General features: G+C 41.2%; 1 protein-coding gene across 2 annotated transcripts in view; it reads right to left on the minus strand.

The window, feature by feature from the left end:
- The window catches only part of IPCEF1 (interaction protein for cytohesin exchange factors 1), an 88,675-nt gene that overhangs the window by 55,586 nt on the left and 6,860 nt on the right, over positions 1-26,229 (minus strand). Inside the window, exon 1 of one of the 2 annotated variants that reach the window (XM_063151325.1) lies at positions 2,836-2,886. The exons of the other annotated variant lie outside the window; for it this stretch is intronic. The gene's annotated coding sequence lies outside the window, so the exon portion shown is untranslated. Of the gene's footprint in view, positions 1-2,835; positions 2,887-26,229 lie in introns of those variants that run through there. 2 annotated transcript variants of the gene reach the window in all.

Raw genomic sequence — 26,229 nt, forward strand, 5'->3', positions numbered from 1 at the left:
ATAAACAGCACATTGAGGTATATCAGGACCTTCTGAAAGCCATTTTGCACAGGTTTTCAGAAAACAGATGGAGAACCATTGGCAGATAGAATCATGGGTGGAAGGTTTTAAGAAGAGATTTTCAGATAAAATTGAAGGTAATTGCCATGATAAAATGAAGGCAGAGTGAACAGGATTTCGTTCATTGATTGTAGTCAATAGAAGAAATAAGAACATACTAGCTGGGAAAGAGAGAAAGACTAGAGCACGTTTTGGAGAAAAACAAGGTAGAGAAGCCAAAGGAAGATGAGCTCTGCCCTGATGAGGAAGCCATATCTGCCAAAGAAGCAGTTAAAGAAGTGGAAGGTGAGTCAAGGCCATGTCATTAGGTTGATTTTTTACCTTCCCCCCTAGAAGCAACCCACATGAGCTGTTTGGAGAGAAAGGACAACTGAAAGCACAAGCATAGGGAAAGCATGACTCAGCTAAGCCAGAGGCAGGAGATAGAGCTGGAGGAGGACAGACACAGCCTATTCACAAGATTTATGCCAGAGATGCCCCATAGCAAAAGCAAAAGAAACAGACACTGGAGGACAGCCAGACTGTAACTTGATGATAGGAAAGAGAAGTGAGCAATTAAAGAGTAGAGGAGGCTGCAGAAGGGAAATATTTTTAGAAAGGCATGTCGCTAAGGCATAAACGCAGTGCACACACTTTGATGAGCTGTGTCTGTAACTGCATATACTGCTTTCCAGAGAAATTCTTAAGAGAAAAAACATGGCTCTCCTTCAGGCAAGAAGGAACTGAGATGCAGAAAGGGGTAATAGGGATAGTTTCACATGCAACATTACCTCTGTGCCCATCTGCCTGTCTGGTGATGGTGCAACACTCAGTATGATTTTATCAGCATTAAATGACACATCAGGAAGAACACCTTCTCTAGACATGAAACCAGTACTAGCTACACTGGTCTGTAAACAGCCCCATGAGTTAACAAGGGGTTGAGTGACTCCTTGGAGAGAGTTCTGTGCACAAAACAGTGAAACTATTCAGCATGTCATGCAGTGACAGCCCTTTCCTTGGTTACTGCTCCTACCACAGGATCCAACAACGACTGAGAATCTCTGAGGATCCCCCCACGACAAGCTGGTGAGAGCAGGCTGCAAATCCATGCCATTTAATCAAGTGAGTGCACAATTCTCTTGTCTGTACAGTGCCCTGCAGCTGTGTCTTTATCCACAGCAGACCTTGTCCCACTAATCCACAACCAAACCAGTACTACTGTAGGGAGATCATGGGGAAATGTGAAAGGGATGGATTTGTGGGGCAAGGGGAAACATCTGAAATCAATAAGGACAAAACAGAGAATCTTAAAAAATGAGGAAGCCCTTCAGCCTGTATTGGCTTGATGCTTTCCTCCACCACCTGGCACAGGGCTGGTGGGGAGCCTGCCATGCTGAGCAGGCAGCACCCAGCTGCTGCACCTACAAGGAAATACACTCACAGAGGTGAAAAGCAAATGTTGTGTACTGGGAACTCGACTGCCCTGCAAGAAATCAGGTCTCCCAGCATGCATGGGGACAAGTAGCAAACAGCTGGAACCCAAAGTTCACATGAACATTAGCAGCCTGGCATGAATAGCTCTAGCCATTTATAAGGTGAAACAGAGCCTTCCACCACCCTGTGATGGAAAAGGGACTGCAGGGAGGCAGCATGACTCTGCCACCAGAGCCAGCACCAAGAGAGGGGCACTGGGGGAATCTCCTCTCCACAGAGGTAGTTCTTGCATCTAGAGAGTTTCACCACCGGGGAGGGTACAGAAAGGCCATACCATAAGAAGTCACAAAACAATTTCTCTCTCCTTTTTGAATTGTCATATACCATTGAATATTGGCATAGCTGGCAGATGGGAAAATCCTGCCAAACTGAACTGCAGTTCCTGCATGGGCATAATAAACCATCCAAGAAACCCAATTAGTACTACTGAGCCCTACACTTCAAAAAGAACTTGTTGAAAAAGTAGGTAAGTGAATAATTAGACTGGATGCTAACCTCCACTTTCTCCAGAGGCACATTTTGTTGAGGAAAACTCGAATCCAGAAATAAAGACAGGGGTTTGGGTTTTCTGTTTCAGCACAAAGGACAGGAGATTCTAATTCCAGCTGTCCTTTTGTATGGGTAAGCCCATTCACACAGTGCTTTAGCCATGTCTTTACTCATTCAATTTAGTTTGTATGAGAGAAACATTAAAACTAATGGACACTAAAATTCTTTTCACATTGAAAACAGAAATAATTCTGCTCAGTGCTGTCCCCACAGCACAATAAAATCTACTCCCATATTGCACTCTAAATTCTCTTCACACAATACTATATCTGCATGTTTTTCTCTAGGAACCCAAAATCAATAAGGGAATTGCTTCAATTTCCATATTACACATTTGTCTTCACAAATATCAAATTTACATGAACAGCTATGAATAGATTGTCACCGTGTCCTTTGATGGATCTTATAACTTAACTGAATTAAACTTGTCTAGAAGAGAGTAATTCATATACATCTTGTCCTCACTCAACAAATATTTTTTCTAATTATTTCATTATTTTTTAATGATCCATTTGCATTTTGAACCAAAGTAGAGAGGAGGATGGGAGAACATGAGATCTTTTACACGGGCCTTTAAAAACAGGCAGCTACATGCTGCTATAAACTTCCTTTATTGTACCAAGTGAACATTGTTTCTTATCAGCTAAAACTATACTGTCTTTAAAAAAGAAAAAGAAAGCAGATGTGACAAGACAGAAATGACTAACATTTGTCACTTAAGCAAGAAAAAAAAATTAACCATAACCTTACCAGCAAGGAATTCTGACGAATAACCACGCTTGTCCTGTCAGCTCCATACACCTTGCAAAGCAGAGAGGAAACTCTTACAGAAATCAGTTGCAATGCTGAAATTGCCCAAGAGGAAACTCATGTGTCTTTTACAAGCCATGACTACACAAACCACAAGTCAGACATCAAAGCAATTGCTAAATGCCTTGCCTGCCAGAAGTGTTAATGTTAGAACCCAGACGTGGAAATGGGATAGGAGATGCAAATAAAATACCAGAAATATTCCCAGATAGCTAATTTTTAATATTATTTTGTTTGTTTCCCAAATGAAAATTGGTTTGAAAAATTTTTGTACTCTCATGCATTCCTGAGTAGAGTCTTGTGGGAAACAGAAGAAATTATGCAATAGTCCCCATGACAAATGGCACTCTCAAAGGCTCAGCACAGCCTCTCTTGCTAACACATTCCTCAGAGAACCTCTCCAGTCCCAGTCTCCTCAGGGCCCCAGTGTTCAGTCCTGAACCCCAAGGTGTGGTGGAGCCTCAACCCAGCCACACCAAGGGCAGGGAGCCCTTGGGACAAAAGGAAAGACGGGACACGAAGTGCTGTCTGTTTGGTTTTTCTGGGTCATCTGCAAGGTGTGTCCCAGGAAAGAAACCCCATCCAAGCAGGGATGACAGCAAGATCTGCAGACAAGCACATGGATCTAATAGTTTCAAATCAACCATCTTTAGTTACCACATTTCCTTTTCAATTAACCAACAGAGTGGTAAGCTAAAATTAACAACCCTGTTAAAAATAGGAGACAGATGCCTCCGTAAGTTTCATATTCACTAGGCTTGTGGGAAAAAGGAAATGAAAATTCAGAACCTTGTATTTTTGGGTACTTTTCTGGCTTATGTATTCAACAGTTTTACCCAAAGGTATGTGGACTTCAAGAACGAATAAACATCTAGCACAAATATCCAAGTAACTTTTCATTGCTCTATCTACACAGGTCTTATTTCACATATCACATTAGCCTATGAAGACAGAGCATAACTCTATTAAATTTCATCCTTCTTCAAAGAGATAGGCATTGCTAAAAATAAAGCAGGCCATCACATACTTTGAAATTATATTTTCTTTTTTAACTTCCTGGAATATTACAGACCAGTTTCCTCAAAGCAGGATGGAGGGATGCTGCTGCTTAGGGATTCCCCTGCATTTTGTCAGATCTCATTCCCTGTCACAGCAAAATTCCAGGATCCAGAGTCAGGTAAAGTAGATACACAGAGATCTCCATCTTTACTATTCATGACACTGAAATTACAGTGCCACCTGTAGGACATCCAAAAAAAAAATTAATTTGGGTCTTGCTGGTGCCACGAACGCCAGTTATAATTATAGGGCTTTCTAGTAGTTTTGGCAGAAGTGTAGGAACATAAAAAACAGATGACTCACATCAGTCTACAGGGAGTTACTTGAAAGCTTTGTTCACATAGAGCAACATGCATCAGCACATCCAAAAGAAGATATTTTGCTGCAAAGATGAATCTTTTGTGGAAGGAGGACATGCCAGCACAATGCATTCATAGTCCATCCATTTCAGAGCTTGCGCTAGCGCAGGCAGGAGAGATCTGCCACATCCTCAACCACTTCCAGCTGAGAGAGACATCACCCTTGAATCTAAAAAAAGTTTCCATTGTGGCTGCACACTTTTTGTTTGTTTGTTTGTTTTTAACTTTTTCATTCTCAGTTTAGTTTTTAACTTTGGACCATGTTAACCCCGTGCATCACATTTCATTGACTGGTATTTGTGTTGCATTCATATGTTACTTTGCACCAGCATTGAAAAGCACTCACATATCCTTCAAAATATACTAATGAACTTATTATATGTTGCTTTCCCTTTTCTTTTTTCCCTCTTTACCAAGAGAGTAATTTTCCACTTTTCTAATCCACAGCTAAGGCAATGTCTGTAAAGTCTTCTCTCCAATGCACCATTTCAAGACATAAGGTAAGACAAGAGTAAGCAGATGCATCTTTGTAGCTACATTTCCATTAATAACATTTGAAGGGGAAAGTACTCAACCGATTTACTTAATAGCTCTGTTGCTGCAAATGAGCTTAAAAAGTGGAGTTGTGCAAGATGTTCAAGGGCAGTTCATGCTTAATGTTCAGCTGTGGTCAGAAGCAGAACAAAATCATTTGACACATGAGGAAGGGAATGGTGAATAATAGAACGGATTTAGGATTGCTCTTCTTTGGATCAATGGCAGTTTTGTGTGGAATATTACATAACATAGCCATCACCAACACACACTAGAAAGAATCTGTAAGACTAAAGAGAAAAGAGTGAAAAGAATGGTCAAGAATTGCCAGGGGAGAAGAAAGCTCTTGTAGGAAGATGGATTTTAATACAAACAGTTATTTTAATACAAACAATGCATTGTAATGTGGCTTGACTGATAACGAATTTAACATAAATAGTTTAGATTATGATTTTTATAGGGAAAACACATCTCTTTCTCAGTCATGTAGAACAAAAAGGGAAGGAACAAACAATGAAAGGTGATAAAATGAAGAGAAGGAGGAGGATTCAAGCACAGTATTGGGCCCTTTGGTACAGACTTGAAAATATTACTCTCTGAAACAGGGCAAATAGTGATTTAATGTGTGTAGAGAGCAGTAAACTAAGTAGTTTCCAGAAATATTAGGTCAAAATATTCATGTCAGATTTCACAGCATAAAAACATTATTCTCTTTGTTTTACTAGCTTCTTCTGGCCACAGCAGTGGCAGAGTCAGATACTGTCACTAACTTTTGAGATTACAACACAGGAATAAAGATTGCAGTAGGATAAGTGATTCAGAGTTAAAAGAAAACATCTATATAGTTGTGCAAATACTATAGAAATCACTAGGTTTGCACACAGATAGTTATGGAGGACTGGAGCAGAAAAATGATGTTCTGAAGGGACTTCCTGCCAACATGGCTACAAGGACACAGGAAAACTTGCAGAGAGGAACAAAAAATATTTAGGAATTTCCAATTCCTGTTTCTCTGGCAAGCTGTCGTTGAGGAAATAAAGGATTGTTGTAAGCAGAAAAATCAGAATCAAATGTACCAGGGCACATATGAGTATGAGGGCAGTTCAGAGATGAGTGACACTTGGTGAAAGCAGGCAGGTCAAACTACTTTTCCATTGTGCTCCTGGCAGATTTCACTGGAGTTGGGAATGGCACAGTATAAACATATTTGTGTAGTTAAAAATTCAAGATACGGGATCTGTATTTTTTCCTTGAGCTTAACAAATGTTGCCACAGAAAAGGGGGGGGGGGGGGAAGTCCCCATATTTGCAGTATATTTGCAATAAAATCCCATTAGACACTGCATTTTTTATTCAAAATGCTTCATGAGTATGTGTTCCTTACCAGACAGGAAAGCAATTTATCATCTGAACTTTCCTTTGCCTACTGAGACGACCGAGTAACCAGTGAATGTACCAGGAGGTATGGGAAATCTGCTGAAACTTATCACACACCAACAAACCTACTGGTTGTAACACCTCTGTCACAGGCTGTAGAGACCACAAGTGAGAAGAGATGAGACTCTCTCAACCAATATGATTCATATTTGCCAAATGCACCTGTTACAGGCAAACCAGGTGTTATCAGCACTTAACACTTACGATTGCAAGCTACTGATTTGCACAACCATAAAGTTTTCCTTCTAAGCAGTAAAGTTCCAGTTTCCTCTGTGAGCTTTTTTTTCTATTTTACCTTGTTTCAGTTAATGAAGTGAATTTGAAACAGAGAGCATTAACCAGTCTTTGAATGCTCCCGTGTTGAGAGAACGGTGGGGGTTCACACACATCACCTCCTCTCTACCCCAGATTAAGTCCCCGTTGTGGGAACATTATTGGCAAAATCAAAGGGAAGGAAATCAACTGTATATTTGCCTTTACCACTTGGCTAAATCCCAGTGTGAGATTTCAAAAATAAAGTGCTGAAGACAACATGAATCTGAAAGCATTTAAGCAGGGAATCAGTACTCAGAAGCTCCAGGCCTGATTCTGGCACTGACTTACCGCCAGACCTTGAACCCCCTTCTTCCACAGCTTTACCTTCACACTTTTAAAGGAGGTACACAATAATTACCCGCATTGGAGAAATTTTAGGAAAATTTAGTAATTAATTCCTCTTAAGTGTTTGGAGTTCCCCAGATAAACTGCTTCACAAGCAGGAAGCATTTGAGCTGCCTTTGTAAGGACAGGATTATCAGAAAAGAGAAACACCTTTAATTGGCCATAAAACTGCTTAAACACCTTGAAAACAAACAGTTGCCAAAGTTAAGCATTAGACACTGGTTTTATTGCAGCACTATACTAAACAAGGACTTTAGCATCTGTACAGAATCCTAAATCCTACTCTTTGCTTCAAAATCATTTATTGCAGAAACTTATGCCACTGCTTTCCTTTCATCTTTGATAAAAAGCCCTCAGCAGTTCTAGTCACGTTGGCACTACTGCTGCTTGTTGTGTCTGTATATGTTTTAAATGCCTGCCAGAGAGCCTGCAACACCTTCCCATTGCAAGTGTTGAATGGACACTTTCATCACTAACCCAGTGACAGAAACTGGGTGTTCCAGATGCACTGGGAATGTGGTGGGCTTGCAGGATGCCCAGCAGGCTGTAGGGATGGAAGCACAGCCAGGAGATTGAAGGACATGATTACACCCCTCTGCTTGGTTTGAACCACATCTAAACGCTGTATCCAGATTGGGGCACACACCCCGCCATGGCAGAGATGGTGACAAACAAACAAGCTCAGCAGGGGACACCGAGATGGTTGGAGCTGGATGATTGGCTCTGTGCAAAGCTGAGGGACTGTGACACTTCCAGCTTGGAGCAGGGACAGCTCCTGGGGCCCACTACCAGCAGCCCTCCACCCTTATGAGGCAATCAGCAAGACTATGGAGATGGGCTCTTCCTGGTGGTACACAGTAAAAGGCAGAGACACAAGAAGCAGAAGTTGAAAGAGGAGATGTACAGACAGAATTAAAAAAACCCCTTCCTTCCCTAAGCTGTGCAGGCTCTGTCCTTGGAAGTTTCCAAGCCCTGATGGGATCAAGCCCTGAGGGTTTGAGCCTGCAGGGAGCTGGAGGTTGGACTGAGGCTGCCCGCTTGGGTGGTGCAATGAGCCTGCCGTTCTTTGTTAGTTCCAAACCTCCTTGTGACCAGCAAATCACCCAAAAACCTGCTGAGAAAATATTAAAATGTCTTCCCAGAAGAAGATAGACACATGTATTTTCAAAAAGTAGGATATGTATGAACACAAAGACAGATTTAGGGCAATCAGTGACTTGCACACATGTGTAAAATTCTCTGTTAAATCCAGCCATAAAATATCACTGATGGGAATATGATAATGAACTAAGACTATGCAATTTTAAAAAATAGGATCTTTTAGAAGTCATCTTCTCTTACCATGAAAAACATCCTTCTCCTTTATTCATATATTTCAATTGTTCTGCCAAGTCATGCAAAGTTTTTAAAGTATATTTTTTCACACACACAAAAAAAGGGATAAGGCCTTTATCCAACTATTTGGTATTTAAAAAATTATTCAGGAAAGTAGGAGAGTTGTTGGATGTAACTTTTTACTTGAGAAGAAAAAAAATAAAAAGGAAACCTTATGATCAACATGCACGTTTTTTGCATTCTCACTCAACTGTTTCTATTCCTATTGCAAGGTTATTTAGCAAAGATTAAAAAGTAAAAAACCTATTTTATTTCTTGAAAATGAAAATATCTTAAAGTGCTTGAAAGTCTTTTAAAAACAGCCCATATTATATTCACATATTTTAAATCTATTTTTTCAAATAGTTCTAGGGTTGTGTTCTAAGATTGCTAAGGCTAGCCCATCTACTTTCTTATAGAGAGCCCAAAAAAAGGGTGTCCCATTCCAGTTGCAAGATAAATAGATAAAAAGTCAATGCAGCCATTGACTAATGTTATTAATGTCAACAATCTAGCAGCAATTCATCAATAAAATTTTATTGCTTTATATACAAGCCATCAGGAATGCATTGAATTCAATGATACTATAGAGTTGTATGAGTTACACCTAAATTCAAATACTGCCGTGGTATAGCCATCTGAAATTCAGAGTAGTCAAAAATTCATAACATGCAGAAAGTCAATTTTTGAGACATTGGTAAGAAAAACCTGTCATACTATGTTTTGGTTGTTCAAGTTTTGTTTGCATGTCTGTTTATCAAATAGTGCCTTTTCAAATTATACTACCATTAGGTATATGCACATCATCTAAATTCATTTGGCTTAACTGAATTTGCCCAAACAAATTCTCTCCCTCATTTTCCCTACAGGCATTCCCTCTGGGCTGAGCTGACTGCTGAGCTCACACCTCTGAGGGACAAAGGAGGTCACACCGCAATGCCAACACATTCTGCAGGAAGAGCAACAACCTCAGCTGCATGTTTGCCATTTCTCATCAGTATTTTCTGCTGAGGTTTCAAAGCATTCGCAATTGCTGCTTCCTCTTCCTCCCCCACAGCATTCAACCCAGGCCCAGCAAAAAACTTCACAAGTGAGGACACTAAGGCTGCTCTCCAGTCATCCTTTCTGCCCAGCTATCATTTCTGCCCTTACTCCACTCCCCCAGGTTATTTGCATTTTTCATGCTCAGTAGTCATAATAATAAGGCAAGAGAAGGGAATAAAAGCATTTTGCAATACATCTTAGTAAACGTTTGAGTCACTGTGGTCTAGTGGTTAAAATCTCCACCTATTTTGAATAGGCTCCTATGATAACACCTAAGCACAAGGCTTAAAGAAATACATTTGGGACTCATTGTTCTTTTTTTACCAAGACTTTTTTTTTCTTTTTTTTTTTCCCTAAGTTCATATGTTCCTTAACAGGGAATTTCACCTTGGTAAAATCTCAGGCTTGGAAAGCTCCAAACAGCATAAGGAAAATAGCTCAGTGTTAAACCCATAGTATACATGAGAAATGTGACAATGTTAGGACTGGATTGCACCCTGACTAAACAAAACCATAAAAGCCTGAGAATTTGTGACACATTTACCAACACTTCTACATTGCTAATGACAGCAATTCTGTGCAAAGGTGCTGAAGCCTCCCATGCAGGCACCACTGAGGATATCTCACCTGGTTCTCCTTTGTAGTAAGACTGATTGCTTAAGCAGCTCTCAGAAAGGCAATCCTTGAATTAAGACAATATTAAGAAGACAAAATGAAGAAGACAATAATATCTATGGTATCTATGGTTTTGTCAACTCTAATTTTCAAACTCATCACCACAAGCAACCATTTATTTTCCTTTTATACCAGAACTGACTGGTGTTAGGCACCCCTGAAAGCACCTTGGCTAAATAGGGAGCTCTTGGAGGAACTCAGTGAAAAAAAGAGAGTTATTGACCTTTGGAAGAAGGGGTAGGCAACTCAGGAAGAATACAAGGATGATGTCAGGTCATGCAGAGAGAAAGGAGGAAGCTCAGCTAGAATTCACATTATCTGCCACTGCTGTGACAGATAATAAAAAGGGGTTTTTGAAAAACATGAACAACATAAGGAGGGTCAAAGAAAATATCCCTCCTTTATTTTACTCAGGGGGACATTGTCACCAAGAATAATGAAAAGCCTGAGGTGCTTAATGCCTCTTTGCCTCAGCCTCTAACAGAAAGACCAGTTACCCTCAGGGCAACCAGGCCCCGGAGGTGGTAGACAGACACAGAGAGCAGAGCAAAAAGCCTGCAATCCAGGAGGAAGTAGATAATGATCAGAGGAGCCACTTAGACACAAGTCTGCAGGGCTGGAGAGGATTCAGCCAAGGATACTGGCTGTGGAAGGACTTGCCCAGCCACTCTCCAACTTTCATCCTCAGTCCTGGTTAACCAGGGGGGTCCCAGATTACTGGATATCAGCAAATGTGATGCTCATATACAAGAAGGGTTTGAAGGAGGATCCAGGGAACTACAGGCTTGTCAGCCTGACCTTGGTGCAAAGGCAGGTCATGGGGCAGATAAACCTGAATGAAAAAACACAGCAAGTACAAGAAAACCAGGGGATCAGGCCCAGCCAGAAGGAGAGTAGGAAAGGCATGTCCTGCTTGAGCAGCCTGATCTCGTTTTATGACCAAGTGTCCCAAATGCCAGAGGAGGGAAAGACTCTGGATATAGCCCACCTGGACTTAAGCCTTTGGTAAGGCCTCCCACAGAATTCTCCAGAGGAACTGCCAGCCCATGGTTTGGACAAGTGCACTCTTCACTGGCTTAAAAACTGGCTGGATGGCTGGGCCCAGAGAGGGGTGGTGAATGGAGTTAATCCAGTTTTAGGCCAGTCATAAGGCACAGTTACTCTGGGCTCAGTGCTGAGGCCAGTCCTGTTAAACACCTGTATTGATAACCTGGATGAGGCTATCAAGTGCACCCTCAGTCAGTTCCTGGTGACACTCAGGCAGGAGTGTTCATCTGTTAGAGAGCATGAAGGCTTTCCAGAGGGATCTGGACAGGCTGCATCAATGGGCTGAGGCCAGTGGTATGAGGTTCAACAAGGCCAAGTTCTAAGTTCTGCCCTCGGGTCGTGACAACCCCAGGCAGTGCTACAGGCATGGGAAAGAGTGTCTGGAAAGTGGCCCAGGAGAAAAAGACCTGGAGGTGCTAGTCAGCATTGGCCAAACATGAGCCAGCTGTGCCCAGGTGGCCAAGAAGGCCGATGGCATCCTGGCCTAGATCAGCAATGGTGTGGCCAGCAGGAACAGGGCAGGGATTGTGCCCCGGTACTGGGCACTGGTGAGGCTGTGCCTCAAGTGCTGTGATCAGTTCTGGGCCCCTCAGTTCAAGAAGATCATTGAGGGGCTGGAGCATGTCCAGAGGAGGACAACAAAGCTGGTAAAGGGTCTGGAGCACAAATCTTGTGAAGAGCAGCTAAGAGAGCTGGAGGTATATAGCCTGGAGAAAGGGAGGCTCGATAACTCCCTGAAGGGAGGGTGTAGGCAGGTGAGGATTGGTCTCTTCTCCCAGGGAACCAACCACAGAACAAAAGGAAAACCCTCAAGCTGCACTGGGGATGTTCAAGTTGGACATTAGAAAGAATTCCTTCCCTGAATGGGTGGCTAAGCACTGGAATGGGCTGCCCAAGGAGGTGGTGGATTTGCTACCCCTGGAGATATTCAAGAAATGGCTGGACATGGCACTTAGTGCTGTGGTTGAGTTGACAAGCTGTTGTTTGGTCAAAGGTTAGATTCAACAATCTTGGAGGTCTTTTCCAACCTTAATGATTTTACTTGGTGAAAGCACCAAGATCCAAGCCCTTGTCAATGAAGCAGATAAAGAGTCTTTCCCCTGTCCTCCACCCCTGTGGCCAACATGACTCAGTGACATTACCACACATGTCCTTTGACAGTTCAAGAAGAGCTTGGAACTCCCCAACCCCACTGCTACTCCTACTCATTTGTTCCACCACTATAAACAACTTCTGAAACCCAAAAAGCTTGTTATGTGAGGCTTAACGGCATTGCAACAACCTCTTCACATGTATTAAAAGTTCCAACAGCTCCCGTTATTGAGGAATTCCCTGTCTGCTCAAAAACAAAACAAAAAAAAAAAGATGGATGGGAACAAAGGTGAATGGTTACAGACAGTGAAAAATAATGAGTGAGAAGGCAAGAGAGATGTAATTAAACAAGCCAGTGGTACAGATTCCCACTTTGCTACACCTTTCTTCCAAGAGCCTGCACCAGTTCTGGGCTGCAAAATTTAAAGGACCTTTGAAACTTAGAAGAGCACCATTTCTCTTGAGGAGCTCTACATCTATCTATTCTCCATAGATTACTAGGCAGTCACTGCTTACCAGACACCCATCCACCTGGTCTTACAATTTCAGCTCTCTAAGACACTCTACACATTTTCTCCAGTGTCACCACTTAAAAGAAGCTCCTTTGCTGTAATTCAGCCTGCTACAACATCTGCAACCACATCTGTAATTTTCCTGGTTCTTCTCAGAGTCAGAAACTACTGAATGCCCTTTGGGTGTTCTTGATTGTTGTAGTCCTTGGCACAGCACCCCTCCACCAGCCCTGTGCCACCTCCCTGCTAGCACTGAGCTTTGTCCAAACACCCACACCAAAATTGCTCCCAAGGCTGACACAGAAACAGCACTGCAAGTTCAAGCCACTTCCCAAAGCTGGAAGATACAGCAGGACTCTGCAAGTGAGGTCACAGGTGGTGCACAAGGCTGAGAGGCCCCTTGCAAGACTTCACAGCACTAGCAGCATGTCCAGAATTAAAGCAATTTGGCATTACAAGACAATGCAATGTTGTAGAGAATAAGGTACATGTGCCTATTTCACCCTCAGATCTTTCTAGAGAGCTTGACTCAAGATTGCTACATAAAAAGGAGTATGGATAATCTGGGTGTCCCAAGGGGATGCAGACAGGAAGTATTTGTATCTTCAATAACAAGCTGAAGAAATCTGATCTCATGGATTATTACATTTTCTTATTTACTTAATTATATGCCAGACTTGGAGAGGAAATGAAAGCAGCATTTTTATGTAGTGCTCAAACTGTGTCAGAATAAAGGTAAAGTGGAAATTAACAGAGTACTGGAAAAGAGCCAGAATAGAGACAATGTCAAGTGAAGTCTCCATGAGGAATTCTGCCATTCCACAGTCTGGGGACATCCTGAAGGAAGATTTGCAGAGCTTCATTGTATGAAGAACTTCATTTCTCAAGAGCTTGTCCTTCCATAAACTTTTCTCTTTGCTTTTTGAACCCGTTTATACATTCAGCAAAATGAAATCCACACTAACTGCCACAATTTAATTTTGCAGAATGTGAAAAAGTAGTTCTTTTTTCTTTAAATTTCCTGCCAGTTTTGTTGGGATTTTTTTGTTTGAGTTTTTTTGAGGTACTTGTTGTGTCTTTTTGTTTGTATTGTTTTAACAAATTGTGCATACTAGTTTTCCTGCAGAAAATGGGTGTTCTCTGCCACTTTGTAACCACCTCTGTGGTGTGAAGAGGGTCCCATGGAGAGTTGGCAGAGTAACAACAATCACACCAATGTGGCTACATGTCCTTCCACTTTATTTTGCCCCTTTGGCATATTTATCCTCCTCTATACACTGTCTCACACCACTAATGCATAATGCTCATTGGTTAAGTAGCCTATTCACAAATACATGTTAATTACCGATTGGTTGTCACACTATAAGCATTTTTAGCTAAGGTGTGCCAAGTGAGCAGTTCCCACAGCATGCTTGTCATCTGGTCCCGTCTTGGCACAATGCTCATTCTTCTTTTTTGTATCTATTAGAGGACAGTACATGGTCTGTCTTGTTCCAAGGACAACACATGGTCTTCAAAGTAACTCTGTAATCTGCAGGCCAGCGTTGCCCAATTCTTGTAGGAGAATAGCATGTCCTTGCTCTGCTAAGAATCCTTCTACAGTGGTGGTCATAACTGACAGACCTCTTACATTACTTCTCAATCATTTTTTTCAAGCTGACGAGTACTAATGCACTGAAACCCTAGTTCCCCTTCTCCATACTTTGTTTCCAGCCTTTGCTTCCCATTGTTTAATCAGCTGTTAGCCCACAAAAGAGCTGTATCGGCCTTAGCTGTCACGAGCCTTTGGCTACAGCCCTGCCAAAAGGTGTCTGGAAATCCAAGCCTGCTGCAGTGATACACACATAGGCAAGCAGTGCAGCAGGCTACAATGAATCTGTAGATCAAAGTGTGCAGTGCCAAGGATCTGCCATGCACACAAATTAATGATCACCAGTGGCCCAGTCTCATGGACTGATTAGCAGTGCACTCCTGGAGCACATCTGGTTAATTTTATTCTAAGAATGCTCATTTTGTATAATGCAAGATCTGTCTGCCATGTGAACTACAGCAGGGCAAGTGGGGATAATCTGGAGATTTGCTTCAGAAGTGCACTCCTTTTCTGATTTAACACACCTGTGTCAAAACATCCCCTATCAACTGGATACACCTTCAATGTAGATTGGCTCATAAAACCAAGTATTTATGAAGAACATCATCTTTACCCAAAAAAAAACCCCAAATCAGTATGTCTCCCTTGATACATATGAATCCACTTGTTGTAATTTGCCTCTTCTTTTTCCTCTAGTACTAATTCAACTAATAAATTACATGCCACAGTCTTTTTTAGCATCTCCTTTTCCCAGTTGCTCTAGAATTCTCCATGAACACCGGTGGGTGTTCATGATCTACAAGATTCTTTTACTTATTTGTTTTAAGACTCATTATTGTAGTAGTTCACTTTGGGACAGCTCTATAAATTTCTGCCACCAAAAATAAAAAAAAGGGTTTTCTCTAGAAACATCTAGTACAAGCTCACATAATACTATTTCTTAGTCTTATCATCTTTTCCTACTTCTTTTACAATTCAAACAGTATCAAAATCTTTCTCTGGTTTCTGTTTCTAATGATCTGAAAAGATTTTGCTGTGACTTCCTCCTCAGTCCATTTTTTATGACTTTAGCGATCAAACCAAAAAGACTAAATATTTACCAGAACTTATGGTCTTTTCCATTCTTATTCTATTGGATATGACTCCCAATTTTTGGGAAAAAAAAAAAAAACAAACACCTTGTTATTTCTAACAGACTGCTGTAATTTTATGTTTGCCCACACCATCTTTGCCATATTATTTTTTTAATCTTCCTTGACATGGATACATATTTACTCTTAGTTTCTAGTAATAGCACAATTAAAGAGCCTTGATGCCATTTCAAATAGCTTGTCCTTTTAGCTCTTTTTCTCTGAACACACTGTCACATCATTTAGTCCACTTTTTAAAGTTACTTGATTTCTTAACGACCAGATTGATGCTGAACTGGAAGGCAGTGTGGTTCCTACATTTGTTTAACTTAATAAAGATGAGATATATAATGCTTTCATTGTCATTCCCCTTAACATCTGCTGTAAGGAATATAAATTTTATCCAGGATGGTTTTTTGGGTTTTTTTGATAAGCACTTCCTGCTAAACAATCTTGATAAGAGAAAAGTTTTTGTTCATCATCAGAATAAAAGATCCCTACATATTAAGTACTGATGTTTTCTCAGAAATCCTGAGGTGGAAGATTAACAGTAATAATCAAAGCAACAATAACAGCTTCACCCCAAAGCCAAGGCAGGGGCCAGGGAGGCTGCAGACATTGCTACCCCACACCCTGGGGCTGGTGACACCTGGCAGGAGGGGACAGGGTCAGGCTCTGCTGGGAAGCAGCACCATGCCCCAGCCATATGCAGAACATCTGCTCATCTCTCCTGCTATGAAAACCTACTTGTTTAATAAATACTGGGTTGCATGCATACATTAAGCATACATTTGTACAGCAGTGAATTTACAAAAGTCTTCCTTTCCCACCCCTTAGGCTGTCTGCCAGAAACACTCAGCTATGGGTTTCTCCACAGACTAACCCCACATTAAAAATCTGAGCCAGTATGACCCAGCCTTCTGAAGCCATGGAGTGTTTAACCATTGTTAACCATTGTGTTTCCACTTGTTGGACCACAGCAGATTTCTATCAATCAGCAGCACTTTTCCTGGTCCAGCCACTCCACCAAGGTTGGATGAAGCCCTGGTTTAAAGAGCAGAATGTGACAGCTGGTGCAGTGCCTGCAGGACTCAGGATTTAGTGGGATGCTCCTTGGGACGTTTTATCCTCTGAGAGAAGATAAGGAGAGTCTGGAGAGATATCTAGTTCTGTGCATGACTGCAGGAACTCCACCTAACATAAGCATTGTAGAAGTTGGTAATGTGGAACTGCATTCATTTGTGCAAAATGTTAGTGACTACAGATGCACAAGGTATTAAATAAATCACTAGTTATAACCAATTTTTTAATCCCAAAAGTGGTAGTCAAATTAAATATTTAAGTTTCCTTTTCCAATCCTGCCTTATCACATATTTCTCTTTTATTAGAAAAACTCAAAGGGAACATGACACAGAGCTTGAAAGGTTTTAAGAACTAAGTATGAAGATATTTTAGAAGAAATGCCACATATAAATCTGACTGCACCAAAATCTGTAAGAGATAACAGGTTCATTTCAATGATTATACCCATCAGAGGCTCCCCCACCTGCAGCTGTCTGCTCAGCCTTCTGCTGCAGGTGGCAGCAGTATGGGCACCTTGTCCCCAAAGACACGGTGCTCTGTACACACACCATGGAGCAGGTAGTGGAAACTCCACAAAACACAAGCCCTAAGCCTCTCTTTACACAACTTTTCCACACCATAGCTCAAACCCTTTCCTTCTCCCTACTGTGCATTCTAATCCACAAGAGAGAAATATCCAACTGTATTTTTTTCTCAGGGCTAATTTGCAGACTTAATTTTTCAAGTTCTTCACTAAATACAGTTCAGCTGAATCCTCTGCAGGCACAGAAACCCCATCAGGCACAGGTCATTTCCAACACTCAGTAATGGCTGGTGACCACTGCCTTGCACCCCTGAATTAGCCACAGCAACAGAATAGTTAAGAGATTGACAGCAGGGAAGATAGCCCAGCTGCAGAAGAGCACTGCTTTACAGTTCAAGGCCTTCCCATTCCCATCCCCTCATTTGCTTTGCAGCGCTGAGCGAGCTTGGTTTACCTCTGTCTCAGTTCCTCAAATCATCCAAGGAAAGCAATGGCTGTTCTCTCCTACAGATGGAAGTGTTGTGAAGGGCAGATGTAAATCCACAAAACACTGGGGAACTTCTCTCCCCAGATGTGGGGATTGCAGTCCCCAGTCAGCACCCAGAACAAGTACTTGTTGTTAAATGCCAGCTGAGATCTATCCACCTCATTAACAGCAGCAATGAGCCTTCCAGTACAGGAAATAAAAATACGTAAAGACTCAAAATTCCTGACCAAACCCTCATGATTTTAAGTTAAGGAAGCTGATAGCAATGCCATAGTTACAATGAAACAGAAGTCAGCTTTCAGAACAAGAACAGGAGGTTCTCTCTCACAGAAACAACTCTGGTCCAGGGGCTAACTGTGCTCCAGTCTTCACACAGCAGCATTAGTGCTGATGCATTCCTGACAGCCATTTTCCTTAGGGTTATGTACAATATCTGCTTGTCATGTCTGACAGCAGAGCCTAAGGAAAAAAACAAACTTTTTAAACCTACCCATCCTCCTCCTATAGAAAGCCCCCAGGTTCCAGGCACTTACAGAGGAACATCCCCATTTAATTTTTTTTGAAGAGAAGTCACATGATGGAGTGGAACCTGTATGTTCAATTCTAGTTTCGTGACATGCAGTCTCAAGAAAAGTCTTTCTTTTACCCCACCATTTAAAACATTCAGATATTGCTAGACAGTGAGGAAGTTTCCTCAACTTACATAATGCTTTCCCTTCTCTTCCTCTTCCCTTACATCCTCCAAGCTGGTTAAGTAGAGGACCTGGGCAGAGCTCCAAGAAGAGTGCAGTAGGAAGAGCAGTGATTCTTGCTACCTTCTCACCAGTTGTGCTACAGACCTCCCAGATCTGAGCAGGAGATGAGGTGAGCACCAGACTTTCTCTACCATGTGGGCATGCTCCACATCAGTCAATTACACTTCTGCTCAGTGACTCTCTTCAGAGAGACAGAAAGAAAAGACAACTCCAAACAAACACAAATGCTGACTTTGCTTTCTTTCTTCAGATCTACTGGCACCCCCTTTTCTCACTCTTCAGTTCCCAGAATTGTGTTTTACCTGCTGAGCTTACTTCAGTTCCAGGAACATCTGGGGCTGAGAAGTGACCAATCATGCAGAGCAGATACTTTTCCCAAGCTACTTTTCCATCAGCCCAGCTGCAGCAGAATCAAAGTTGCAAGTGTGACAACCGAGTGGGGAGAGAAGCTCTGGGAGTTTGTTCTGGCACAGGCTGGGAGGACTGGAAGAGCACTGACGTAACGAGACCTATATAAGGCTTTGTGACAACTAGCAGTTGTCTCAGTGGTTTGACAAGTATCAGTTGTGTTTACTCTAGCTGAGGTGTTGCTGTCTGCAATAGAAATTCAGCTTTCCTATGGCTGCTTCTCAATTCAGCGTTCAGGAAAGAGCCAACACCCTTGGTCAGGATCAAGAGCTCATCATGGTAGATACTAGGTAGATAAAGAAGATGACATCATCCCATCCCAGAGACTTGGCAGAGATAAAGAGGGAGTGAGATGATGACAAAGAACCTGGAAAGTGAAAAAACAAATCCAACCATGCCCCCTCTTGGCCTCTATCAAAGTAATGATTATGTGTAAAGCCCTGACTGTATGCATATACATAAATAAAAATCAAACTCATACTCAGCACTAGGAAGTTGTTTAGCTCAAGTCTGCAAGCTCCTGCCTGTAATAATCTTCCAACTTTCTGACTGGAGCCAAGAAAAGGGTTTAGCATTTTTCCTCTTCTCTAACCTAATACTATTTGTAAATGTGTTTTTCCTCTCTCCTATCTTTCCAGTTGGTTTTATTTATGTAGACGTGCCAGTGTGGTAAATTTCAGGCCTATAATTTGTGGCTTCCTGACTTAGGGATGGTTCTGAAATAATTCTTATGTGGCTATTCCTCCAGCTGGATGTTTACACACATATACACTGTGCATAGCTTCTACTTATGTGCATGAGCAAGGGTTCTGCATGCTTCACATAACTTTTCAGAGTCTACATGTGTTTCTGATCATGACAACACATAGAAAATATGTGCCTACAAAACACATTTTAAATGTATTTATACAACACAGTATGTGCTTACCCTTGAGGTGTTTTCTATATATAGAAAAGCTGAAGATTAGGCTTCTTGTTCTCATTCTTTCCCTGTAAATTCTTCTCTTGCTATTCATTGTATCCAGGTTTCCATTACCACTCAGCTATGCACTATTTTTCACTGGCATGAAATCAATCAAACCTGAATTCTGATAACACACATGCACATGATAAAGCATGAGACTATCCTCTAAGGAGATATCTGGACATTCACATTTCAGTCAATTCAACAACAGTGATGGTGTGGGAATGACCATCAGCTCAATGTCAGCCGAGAGACCAGGCTTCATAAGTCTTCAAGGTATCAAAAAATATAGTTACAAATATCAGCGCTCATTGTCACCAAATTGAACATATATGCACTTCAAATTTCTTAAAATAAAAAAAAAGTAAATCTAATAAATTCTGTCTTGTTTTTAATGGCCTTAAACAGTGATTTAGCTCCAAAGTCCTTTTTTAAATTTGGTTGTTTTAGCTGGCAGATGAGGCCTAACAAGCCATTCTGTTTCCTTCCAGATGTCAAACCTGAAGGTGTTAATAAGAATTTTCACACCTGAATCTTGCAATAAGTCAGTCACCCTATTGGCCCCAAAGAGGAAACACAAAAAGCCATGGCTAGTTCTTGACTGGCCCACACTTCTGAAAATATTCCCTCTTCTAGAACTTTACACTATGAGAGTTAAACATTGCTTTCTCCACCATGACCTTCCTTTTCCTAAGGCTGAGAGGCAGGAAGGGAAGTCAGGCAGGCTGCAGCAGCCCTGGGACCTGCACTCACAACTTGTCAGCTCCCAGTTAACAGCTACAGACACCTCTGTGTTTCCTTCCCCCAGTGAGGAAACACAAAACAGGAATGACCGCAGCCTGAAGACGGTAACACTTTAATCTGGATGAGTTTAACAAAATGACTATGTGTGTTCTGCAGCCTTTGGACTAATCTTATAAACTTGAGCAGTTCTAAAAGTCAACAGTGCTACATAAATGTATTCACATGCTGATAGCTGTCTGCAGGACCAAGACATAAGTTAAATACATTCTACAAACCTCATTATAGTCTGTATTTACAGAATATGATCTATCTGACATATGTATGTTCCCTTTTTGTCATCATTATCCTGAATAGATTTTTATTTATGTGCATGACTAGACAGACTGTATTTTTATGAATACCAGCATTCATCCACAGAGAACAACAAAACGTCTTTCTCCCACTGCAAAAGTTTGTCTACACAGTTCAGCCAAGCAGTCAAATGCCACAAAAAATCCACGTGGGAAATCATGTAAGCAAACAATTTCCAAAGGACTAGTACAGCAGGCTGTAATACACAATCTGCTTGCTGTTACAGACAAGTACATTTTTACCATTCAGAATATTTTCACAATCTATTTGAAATAAGAAGAGAGGGCTGAGAGAACTAGAAAATCCAACCAGGGTTAGCCACCACTGAGAAACCCTCAGCAGCCCAACCAGCTGAGTAATTCCTGCAGTGCTCTCCTACAGCAGAGTCACACAGATAAAAGCCCAATGGCACCACCAGTCAGACAGCAAGTGCCAGCTGCTCACACAACAATATTTGAAAAAAAGGTTAAATAACACAGCAGCAAAACATAGTCCAGAAATCCCAGATGAGGGCTAGCTTTCTGCTGGATCCATGGTACAGCCTTACCCTGGCAAGGAGGAGGCATCATTCTTCATCCTCCTCCTCCACCCCTGTTAGCGGGACCTGGAGCTGCTGCCACCCTTTCCTGCAGTGGGAGGAGTCCAGTGAGGAAGACAGACAATGGGAAGATAAACACCTCACTCTGGATGTCTCTTACAGCCAGTTGGTCCCCAAACACACTCTGGACTACATTAAGTCTCACCCATTAACTTTCTCTTCCTAAAGAGAATGCTGGAGCTGCTGATAGGATCATTGGGAAGAGTAAAGTACTGACAAGGAGCAGCTTTGGATAGTGAGGAAGCCGAAGGGCATATGATGGTATGTTTGAAAGAGAAAGGCTCAAGCATGTCCTGAAAGCACAAGTGTTCCCAACAAGTGTCCCTGTGCTGGTTCTGTGTATCAGAAGCTAGTTCTAGAGCCAGTCAGGTATGCAAAAGGCAGAGACTGATGGTAAAAAATAAATAATTAATGAACAATTTCAAGCCAAAAGCCATTGGGAATAATGGTTTTGTTCCCCAAAACATTTACTGTGCTTGAGCCTTCTTTAAAGCTTGGAATGGAACTTCAGACCAATGTTTTCCCCAAATTTTATCTAAATCCATAATTTTGGGGGGAAAAAATGCAACAGCAATTTTAAGTCAAATTATCTTCTAATCAAATTGAGGACCACTTTATTTAGTTTCTTCCATTCTGCTAAACCCAGTCTCTTACATTACAAATTAAATTCAGAATAATCCACTTTTTCTGTTCATTCTGATGATGGTTTTTCAGGAGAATAAATAGTTATTTATCAGAAAAGAAATAGAAATAAAACATTTTTAGAAGGTTAAGTGGCGCCTAATAGTCTACAATCTAACAAGTTAAGCAAACAAAGAGAAGGGCAAACCCTACCTTGTAAATAAGGCAATTACAAACCTAGTTTCTACACTCTGGAATGAAGCCAAGATCTAAGTGTGAAGGACTCTGAGGAAAATCTGTTGTAAATTCCTTCAAGTGAAAGTCCCTATTTAAAAGCCAGAGAACACATTTTAGAAAGGTCACAAAGTCACAGCAGTTGTTTGGGTTTTTTTCAAAGCACAACTCTAAATGAAATTTGACTTCTTTTTATAAAGGCAGAGATACACACAGCTGCACTTGAAGTGTAACCCTGACATTAGAAGGAGAATAGCAATGATTAAAAATGGTTTTGCACTGAACCTTTGTAAGTACTTCAAATACCTACTGAGTAGGAACTGCAATGATTGTGAAAATTTATTCTTATATATTCTCTGTTTAAAGAAAAGAAAGAAAAAAAGAGAGAAATATACCTCATATAGGCATAAAGTGAGAAGTTACACAAAAGCTGTTTCAGTAAACTTTCACTTGAGCCTGGTTTTATCATCTTTCTAGGTAAGGGGGCTGTGTGAACAGGGAAACATGGCAACAGAAGACCCATTTTCCTTGACTACAGATTGTAAGTCCAAGTTCTTTGGAAGGTTTTTAGCAAAGGTAAAAGACTGAATCTGAAAGACAAAGCTGACAAGTCATGCCATTCCATCTCAAATATTATGGTTGAGTAGTTTAAACAGAATTCAGTGCATGGGTATATACATTCTCCCACAGGCATACACACATGTAAATACTTTTATACTTATATAAAGCTCAGGCAAATTCCACTGAAACTAGGAAACCAGACTGGAAAATCCACTTACATTACACCTTTGCATTTTAGTCATAAATTAAAAAGACTGTGGGTGTTGTGACTAACTGACAGAGAGTAAATTGAGCCACTACGTGGTGTTTACCATGGGGTAAACTGTTGCCTCTCCTGATTTTTAATTGGAGGTTAACTTTGGCACACTCCACTATAAACAAGTCCTGGCACTAAAAACAAAGAGGCAAGGAATCATTTCATGGATGCATTCCTGTAGTTCATCAAGTATTCATCACTTACATTGCCCAGATATATTGTCAAAGGTGATAAACACACACATATCAGTAACAACAGTCTGATATTCTGCTCCGTGCCTCATCACAGATGTACCCAATCCTGATTCCAAGGGAAGCAACAGAGCAGTATGCAACCATATCCAAGAACGTGAAAGGGCTGGCTCTAACTCTCAGAAGCCCTCCTGAGCAAGTTTAGCAAAACAGCACCTTGATCCTGGCCTCCATTTCTGCTCTCCTTCCATATAATTGCACACACATACAAAAGTGACTCGGAACTAGATCTGGAATGACCCAGCAGCACTTCACCACACCTCCTACATGACACCAGAAGGCCTCGTGGCAAACACCCCACTCACTTGCTGTCTCTCTCCCAGTCAGGATGCTGACAGGTCACACACACACAAAAAGCTACTGCAAGAAAGGTTCCTGGCAGAAAAGTGATGGCAAATCCCAGAACAGAGCTACTATAGCACCACAGGATATATAACTAGTCTCAGACTGACCAGCTGGCAAGACTGCCACATTTCAGGCAGTACATACATGAGCATGCCCAGCTCACTTGGAGTTGTACTGGGGCTCAAGCAGACATGAAGAGACATAAATATCTCAGTTATAATTTTATAAATACTTTGAAAAACAGAGGCTGTTATTGTTTTTTAGCTTATCAGGCTGTTACTCTCTTGCATTGTTACTTTGCAAAGTATGTTATTATCCCCCAAAAATTAAAACAAGACACTCTTAATCACAGGTTGCTCCCACTAATAAATTACCTGTTTAATATGTTTACATGGGCTCTTTTCCACAGTACGAGTCATGTTGAAATTGCCCTAATTAAAATATCTCTATTTATTTGCATGACTAATCAGTACTTATCTGTAACATGGCACTTTATATCTTCAAAGCACTTCAACTGCATATAAATGGATTATCTGAAAACTTGGCCAAAAATGCATCTTGAAATCTGATGCAGAGACTCAGCTATTGCTTCCTAAAATAACTACTGGCTTTACGTGCACTGTGAATCATAGAGAGGGCAGTACTGGCAGGTCTGCAGAAGCACACGTGTTACTTATGGAAAGAGTAAATATTCCACAGAAGAGGTCAAGGCAGCAGACCAGACAGTGTTCCTTGATGACATGGAAAAGCAGATGGCTCAGTCCTCTGAGTGGTAGTAAAGACAAAGCCTGTCCCACTTCCCACCATGCTTTTTGCTTAAAAGAGCTGTCACACTCATGTGCAAATGAAGTCCCACATCCCTAAAATTTCTTGCAAGAGACTTCCCACCATTCTTTCACTTCCTCCTTTTTGGAGCTTTCTGCAGATTTGAATGTCAAACTATTCAGGACATCTGGTACTGCTTTCTGGAGACTCTGGTCACTGATGATTTTCACTGCATGAGAAATTAATTTCTTGGTACCATGACGCACATGTGTCTCCCCATAAAGTTCATACCCCTGGGCCACCCACTGGTTGAAAGAAAATTATGGTGGGTACTTTTTTGCTTCACAGCTTGTTCTAACAAGGAACTTATATACAGAAACAAGCTACTTCCATAAGCACAGAGCTGCTCTACCTGTCTGCAAGTTATTTTCCTTTTTAAAAATTAAAAATTACATTCGAAATGGCAGGGATGTGGGTATGTGTCTCTCAACTCTATCAGGAAGCAGTATAAAAGAGCAGGTTTTGTAGGTCTATTGTCTTGATTTCAAAAGGCCAAACTATATTTTAGAGCTATTAATATGCTTTCCCTTGTCAGAAGTGTAGCACCATTACTAATACCTTCCTTCTATTAAGAGGAAAACCCCCACAGTTCTTCAAAACAAAAAGTGGTGGTTTTGAAATGTTCTGCAAGTACCTCAACAATTGAAGGAATAATAATGGTAATTTTTGATTATTCTTTTACTCTAGATAAGTACAAAATTACTGAATCAGAATGTTAGTGCTCCCCATCCCTCTTTTCTGTGTGGTAGCCTTGCACTGCATCTCCTCATGCATTCATTTGATTGCTTCAGTGTCCTTTAAACCTCCAAATTTCACCAGGGTTATGGTGAAGTGTGCATGATGGCTTTTATCCAGAAGGGCCTGAAAGCACTTGATGAACTCTAGCAGGATGCAATCACACACAGCCTACTCACAGTTCTGCAAATCCAAAAGGTTGTAGAGACATCAACAGATCATTAAGTCCGTCCCTCCCAGCAGGATCAATTATACTTGGGCTGTTTCTGACAGAGGCCACCTAACCCGTTCTGTAAGACTTCAAATAATGGAGGTTCCACAGCTCCCTTCAGCATCTTAAACCAGTGCTTAACTCTCCTTGACATCATGTTTTTCAACCAAATTCAAGCTCTCTGCTGTAATTCAACCTTATTGTCTCTTGTCCTATACATTTCTTACATAAATCTTTAATGTTTGTTCTTATGATCCCAATGCAGTCATCTTTTCTTAAAACTATGTAACATAGTTTGATTTGGTATTTTCTCCAAAGCCAGTGTTTTCTAAGCAAGAGGGGTTGTTGCCCCCTCTCTGAAACTACCTGCTGTGGTAAGTACTTCAGGTTTTTGCAGGCACTGCCAGCCCTAAAATGACAGTCACCAAAAGGAATGGAAGTGCCCCCCTTGCACAGTTAATGAGAGGTTCTCTTGAAGAATCTGCCAAGAATCAGAGCCCCAGCTCTTTTTTCCTGCTCTGTGTTGGTTAGAAATACAAGTAATTTGCCATCAATTCCCAGGCAGTTCATTACTCACACTGACAGAGTCACACAGAGTTTGGTTCAGACTCAAAAGAAGATTTGAATGCCTGCTGGTTGTGTCCCTCTTCAGCTTTTGGAAAAAAGAAAAACCCAAAGAAAAGTCAGACAATCAAGATCTGAGCAAAGCCTTTCTGCACTGCTTTTTCCATTCTGCTGTTCTTTAGACCTTTTCAACTATACTAATAAATACAATACAGAACAATTGAATCCCCAGCCCATTACACTCAGGAAGTTAAAACTAGAAGACAAGGCCTGATTAAAAAAAAAAATCTTACCATCTAACTAGG

This window comes from Melospiza melodia, chromosome 3, assembly GCF_035770615.1.
Source record: "Melospiza melodia melodia isolate bMelMel2 chromosome 3, bMelMel2.pri, whole genome shotgun sequence".
NCBI lineage: Eukaryota > Metazoa > Chordata > Aves > Passeriformes > Passerellidae > Melospiza > Melospiza melodia.